Source organism: Tupaia chinensis, unplaced genomic scaffold, assembly GCF_000334495.1.
Source record: "Tupaia chinensis unplaced genomic scaffold, TupChi_1.0 Scaffold150006_1, whole genome shotgun sequence".
Lineage (NCBI taxonomy): Eukaryota > Metazoa > Chordata > Mammalia > Scandentia > Tupaiidae > Tupaia > Tupaia belangeri.
In genome coordinates, this window is record NW_006209847.1 from 474,285 (window position 1) to 481,548 (window position 7,264).

At 38.1% G+C, this 7,264-nt stretch overlaps 1 pseudogene; it reads right to left on the minus strand.

Moving 5' to 3' along the window:
* Positions 1 to 781: 781 nt before the first annotated feature.
* LOC102475962 (G2/M phase-specific E3 ubiquitin-protein ligase-like) lies at positions 782 to 6,673 on the minus strand (annotated as a pseudogene).
* Between the last annotated feature and the right edge of the window lie 591 nt (positions 6,674 to 7,264).

Sequence of the window (7,264 nt, forward strand, 5' to 3'; positions counted from 1 at the left end):
TACCAGAAGATGTAGTAGAAGAGCATGGTTGTTTTATTCAGCAAACTTGACTTTAAATCCTAACTCCACCAGAGGTCCTGGGTCCATTACTTATTTGCAGAATTACCTCAGACAAGTCATTTAACCCTATGGACTCCCACATGACTGAGGACTCCCACATGACTGACCATCATTTCAGTCCTCAACCTGCCAGCTTGAAACTCATTGGACTCCCACATGACTGACCATCGTTTCAGTCCTCAACCTGCCAGCTTGAAACTCATGCCAGGCATGAGTGTGAGCATGCCCAAATTCCCAGGAGAAGAATAGAGGAGAAGGGATTGCAGGACGGCCATTCCTCCTGGGGTGATTTCTCACTTTCCTTCTCACTGTCCGTCTCTTTCCAGTGAGTGCACGTGCTCTCTGGCAAAGGCCTCAAAAAAAGTTTATTTAATTCTTTCATAAGTGAGAAAGAAGGAGACAGAGAAAGAGAGAGACAGAGAGAGAGAGAGAGAGAGAGACAGAGAGAGACCCTCAACAGTGTCTTTATAGTGCAATCCACCCCTAACTTTAATCAGCTCAGATCATAGGCATACATGTGTTTGGCATGTTCAAGGAGCTCTCTGGATATGAACCTAAAACCTTCCTGAGTGGGTCAGCCTCAGGAAAGCATTGCATTACCGCTGTGCCATGGTCTGCCCATTCCATGCTTATATCATAATTTTTCTTGAGCCAAGGATCACAAAATCATTTAGAAGTGATTAGAAACAGATTTCTAAAACAGAAAATTATTAATAGCAACTTATAACGAAGCATTTCTTTTTTCAAAGAACAATTTTGTGTCTGATGTAGTGAGACCTTTCTTTTCTAGTCTTAGAGTGTTTCTTATAATGAAATCTATCTTTTCTTGAAACTCTTCATAGGTATTGTTGATTGGAAGGGCTAAGCCGTTTTTACACTTGTTTCCAACAGGAAAATTCATATGCAGGCACTCAGTAGAAAGACTAGTTTTAAATCCAGCAGGAAAAATAGAACTGCAACCAGTTACAAAAACAAGAATGTCTTCAAGTATTGTTGCAGATTTGCAATCCTCAGCAGTCTATAAGTAACTGTTCCAAGCACCAAAGCTTGTACATCAGATAATGTGCATACTGTAAAAAGATCACTAAGGATTTTTGCAGAAAGATTCTCAAGTTTATGAAAAAGACTGGGAAAAAAATGCTTCTGATACATCTGATTTTTCTCCAAAACACCAAGAGTTTTCAGATTCTCCCTAAAATTTTCAAAGGGGGTTGGACTCTCATAATTACATTGTTGACAAGTGTATTTTTACCAACATATACTTATCACTTAATGTCATTATATGTCTTAGACATCCAATACACACTAAGTAGTTATAGCATTCATTTATTACTGAGATTAAGTCAGCCATATTTGTTAACGTATTTATCGTGATTATAAATTGTGCCACATTGAAGTCTGAAACATTGTCCAAAATTAGTTGAGCATTTTTTGGTCCATAAACAAGGCAGTTAAAGTTTTAGAAAGGAAACCAAGTGGAAGACCACCATGAACCAAAGAAATGGAAAGCATTTTGCCAACTTCATATTAAAGATTCTCTTTTAGAGTTTGGAGAATTTAGAGACAACTTCTTTGACAAGGATTCTTCAAACAATGATGAATTCTCAAGACGTTGTATTAAGAGACTTAGAAATTCTTGCTATAATCTGTGATGTTCTCTTCCAAAATTATTATTTTCATTTACACATGAATTCTATTGTGTATGAAGGGTTAAAGTTTTGATTTCTGGATCTATTTAAGACACTATTCCAGACATTGGTTTTATTGATACATAATCTTTTAGGTTTCTCGTTTTTGTTTTTAAATTTATAATCCTAACTCTATCAGTGTAGTTAAGATATCTCATAAATGTTCTGTCTCGCCCTATTAGATCTTTGCTCTGGGCTCCAGGGGACTGTCTGAGCAGCTTAGGTGATGACTTCCAACAAGCAGTCAGTAGTAATCCTCACGATGACTTCCCGCAAGAAATCAGTAGTAATCCCCACATTAAGGTTGGATAATGAGTGTTTTTAAGATTTTCGGAAAACTGAATTGTAGATAATACCTCTACATTCCAAATGCTCCCAGTTTGTTTCCCATGATAGTAGTGAAGAACAGGCTACATGTCTTCCACTAGAACCACAGCACTGACAGTGTTTTATTTCCCATTTGCTATCAGGTGCATTATAATTTCACCCTTCTTTACAATGACATCTTAGGACATCACACAGCACTCACAGTGCTGCAGATTTTTTTTTTTTTTGAGGTGTTTTTGCTATAATAGGGCACTTGCACTCACCAGAAAGACAGAGAGAGAAAGAGAAACAGAAAATGAGAAATCACCTTCCCGGGGGGATGGCCATGCCGCAATCTCTTCTCCTCCATTCTCCTCTCGGGATCTTGGGCAAGAATGCACATGCCCCTGGCATGAGTTTAAGCCACTGGGGTCCAGGACTCGAAATGCACTTGACTACATGGGAGTCCAGTGACATAACCATTACACCAGTTGCTGGTCCCAGTTGCGGAAAATCTTGATAAGCATTTTCTTTTAATTCCCAAGATGCATCTTTTTCAGGAATATGATTTCCCATTTTCAACATCTCTTTTTGAAAAATAACACCATTATAGCATATTGTACATTTAAAGTAAAATGCTCTCTTTTGTTGCTTGAACCTGTAAAGAGTCTCCATGAAACCAAGCATTCTTACAAGGACTTCATAAGATGCTATAAATCGGAACAGGCTCAACAAATTCCAGGTGAATAGTGCATGGTAAGGAATCTCTATAATTATTAGATGAAATTATTTGAACAAGTCAATGTTTACAAGAAAATGATGCAAAATTGCTGGTAAACTGGAAAATGCATTCTGTCTGAAGCTCACATGAGAAATGGAAACTGTTTACAACAGGGTGCAACTCATTTAGTTGAAGAACCAGTTTTTGTTGTTGTTGTTTGTTTGTTTGCTGTTTTTGTTTTTGCAAATACTGTGTTTTTGGTAAGGCTTTAAAGCTCAGCATGATTCTTTTTTTCTTTTCTTTTCTTTTTTTTTTTTGAAGAGGTTTTTGCTATAGGGCATGTGCACTCCCAGAAAGACAGAGAGAAACATAGAGATAGAAAGTGAGAAATCACCCCCCAGGGGGTATGACCACCCCACAATCCCTTCTTTTCCATTCTCCTCTTGGGATCTTGGGCCTGCACATACACACGCCCGGTGTGAGTTTAAGCCACCAGGTCCAGGACTCAAACCGTGATCGACTACATGAGAGTCCAGCGACATAGCCATTACTCTAACTGCTGGTCCCAGGATAGCCTTTTTTTGTTTTGACAGAACACAGAAGCAAGGTTCTATGAGTCACCAGTTTATTTTCATTTATTTTACAAGGTGCTCTGGGAAAAAAGTTCCAGAATAGCCATTTCACTGTTCCCTTCTTGCATGGTAGGCACTTCATTGCCTACAGCATTCAAATGCTCCCAATTATATTTTAATAAATAAATTTTAGTGTTCCTTCTGTCGTGAATTTCGTTCTGTAGCATACAAGTTGTCATCCATTGTTCACTCATTTGTTCATCCAACCAGCACTTACTGAACACAGGTATGTACCAGGAACTATGCTGGGCAATGGATGGTAAAGACTCAAATTCTTTTCTTAAAAGAAGCTCCAGGGACCAGCGGATGGTGTGGTGGTTAGAGCACTGGGCACTCCCACATGACCGATCACAGTTCAAGTCCCGGATCTAATGGCTTGCTTTCTCACTTTGTCCCTTTCTCTCTCTACGTGTATCTTTGGCCAAATTAAAATAAATGAATGAATAAATAAAATTAAATAAATTATTCTTTTAGGGAACCAGCAGTTAGCGTAATGGCTATGTCGCTGGACTCCCACGTAGTCGACCGTGGTTCGCGTCCCGGACCCGGTGGCTTAAAACTCACGCCGGGCGCGTGTGCGTGCGTGCCCAAGATCCCGAGAGGAGAATGGAGGAGAGGGGATTGCGGCGTGACCATCCCCCCTGGGGGGTGATTTCTCGCTTTCTGTCTCTATGTCTCTCTCTGTCTGTCTGGCGAGCGCCCGCGCCCTACAGTGAAAATCTCTCCAAAAAAAAAAAAAAACCCAAAAAAAAAAAAACAAACAAAAAAAATTATTCTTTTAGAAAAACCCTCTAATTCTAAGTAGAAAGACAGAAAGGGAAAATAAACATTCACACACCCAAACACACACACACATACACACACAGACACACAAAGTCAGGACTTTAGAGTTTTTTTTTTTTTTTTGAGAGGTTTTGCTATAAGGCACATGCCACTCACCAGAAAGACAGAGAGAGACAGAGAGATAGAAAGTGAGAAATCACCCCCCAAAGGGGATGGCCGTGTCTCAATCCCTTCTCTTCCATTCTCCTTTCAGGATCTTGGGCACGCATGCACACATGCCTGGTGTGAGTTTAAGTCACCGGGTCCAGTACTTGAACTGCAATCGACTACCTGGGAGTCCAGCAACATAGCCATTATGCTAACTGCTGTTCTCAGGAGTTTAGAAATTTAAAATGTTTTGTTTTTCTCCAAAGTATCCAGAGGGGTTACTATGCTATTTACAATAATTAGATTTCCCAGTGCCGTTTGAGAACTTTCCTCCTTTGGAAGAGTCATGCCTCCTATCAAACTGATTGTTTCCTGCCCTCATGAGATATTTTCCACACTTTGTTGTGATCCTTCTCTTATGAATTAAAAAATGGCTGAGAAATATATATGTGTGTGTGTGTGTGTGTGTGTGTGTGTGTATACACACACATATATATATATATACACATATACACATATATATACATATATATGTTAGTAAGTTCTATGACTCACACAGAGAGGAGGTATAAGGATGGAAGCCATCTATCACTAGTAAACTGCTGGAAGCTATGTACAGGCTGAAAGAATCATCATCTCATGCTTTCTTTTCCATGAGACCTTTACCGACCTATAATTCACACACAATAACTTGCACATAGTTAAGGTGTGCAATTTGGTAATTTTGAAATATGTTTATATCCATGAACCTTAAAATGATCATAATAATGAACATATTCATCATCGTTGAGGTTTAATTCTGCCATTTTATAATCCTTTCATCCTGTTCACTCTTCTTTGTTGCCAGGAATCACTGATCTGCTTTTTGTCACTTATAGGTTAATTTGCATTTTACAGAATTTTATTTAAATAGAATTAGTACCTTGTTTTTGGTAAGGCTTTAAAGCTCAGCATGATTCTTTTTTTTTTTTTTTTCTTTCTTTTTTTTTGGAGAGGTTTTTGCTATAGGGCGTGTGCACTCGCCAGAGAGACAGAGAGATAGAAAGCAAGAAATCACCCCCCAGGGGTTATGGCCACCCCGCTATCCCTTCTCCTCCATTTTCCTCTTTGGATCTTGGGCACGCACATACACGCACCTGGTGTGAGTTTAAGCCACAGGGTCCGGGACTTGAACCACGATCGACTATGTGGGAGTTCAGCAACATAGCCATTATGCTAACTGTTGGTCCCGCTCAGTGTGATCATTATGAGATCTATTCATATATTTGCAGGCATCAATGGATCATTTCTTTCAATTAATGCTATTCCATTCCAATGCTATTCACCTCTAGCATGCTGTAGTTTTCTTAAATCTCTGTACATTTAAATATGTAGATTGATGCAATTTTCTTCTAACTCAGAAATGACTAATCATTCAAGTTCAAATCCTACCCCATGGAGACTTCTGTCTTCATGACATAGCATCTCCATGTATATTTAATTAAACCTTCTCCACTTCTAGGACTTGGGACACACCTCAGTTACCGCACTGCATATTCCTAAGTCTTTAGCTTCCTTTTGCTACTCCTGATTGTGAACATTGCTCAAGAAGAAAGGTCATATACTGAGCTCCATCTTTGAGAGAGGATGACATATGAGAGTTCATTAAAAGAAGAAGAACAAGGACAGTGAGAAGATTCAAGATCTCAATGTACAAACAATCCAATGGGCTGAGGGACTTTGTAGAAAACGTAGGGTGGGAGGCTAAGTCGGGTGATCAGATGGCATGGATCCAGAGGTTAGTATTATGGACTTAGATAAACATGAGATTTTTAGGTCTCTATAATGAGAAACTTGCTTTTAAATAGTTGAAGTTGACAAAAAGTAGAATGATCTATTTTAACAGCTTCTTTAACAGTCAACAGGGTTTGTTCAACATATATTCTATATCTGTTTGACAGGAATGTTACAGATGAAATGAATGCTGGGTCCAGATAAAAGTTCACCTATAAAAATCTGTGATTCTTTACATTTGGGACCCTGAACTCTGAATGCAGAAACTGTCTAAGAAGTGAAGATGTTTCATAAATGCTTTGCCTTGCCTTTCTATGATATTTTATTTTATTACCAGAGCCTAAAAGAAAAATTATTTAGAGAAATTAATGCGGTTCAGTTCATAATAGTTGTTTCTGCATCCAATTAATATCTTTTCTGAATTTATTATTTAAATCAGAAAGCTATGTTGACTGTCAGCTCAACCTGATATATATTCAAAAACTTCACTGACAACCTTTTGCCTACGCAACACGGTTGATGACTGAGTTATTGAACATGTACTTCTTGCTTAAGTAATTCATCCCGTATATTATCTCATTCATCTCATTCAATCCTCACAATAATCCTATGAGGTAATAGTATTATCCTTATTTTACACACAGGAAATAATGCCCAAGGTCATTTAACTGTCATGTAGAAAAGAAGAGAATCAACCCTAGTCTGATTCCAAAATCAAACTATTAAGCATGACTTCTTATATTCTCTCCAAACACCTTGCTCTGGTTCTCCAGAACTTAACTTTATTCAAACTCTTTTCTTTGCCTATATTCCACTGACCATTGACCTACCTAAACTTATTTCAAATGACTCAACCTATGCCTTAAGCCCCAAAATATTTCTTATTAATTCTTTATATAATAAGGCAACCTTCCTAGCTTGTTCTGGACTTGAATTTTCATTCTGTAAAATGAGTACAATAGTACTGCTTACTTCATAGGACTATTGTGAGGATTAAATTTCAAAAATTGTCTTGATTAAGCCACTATGCAGTTTATCCTAGATGGGAAACCACATTTAGTAAGTTGTGATGATGCTCAGAGAATGAATGTTAGGTAATATAAAAAAAAAAAAAGTTGCAGGAGGAAAAAAAAAAACGGGGAACCTGTTTGTAT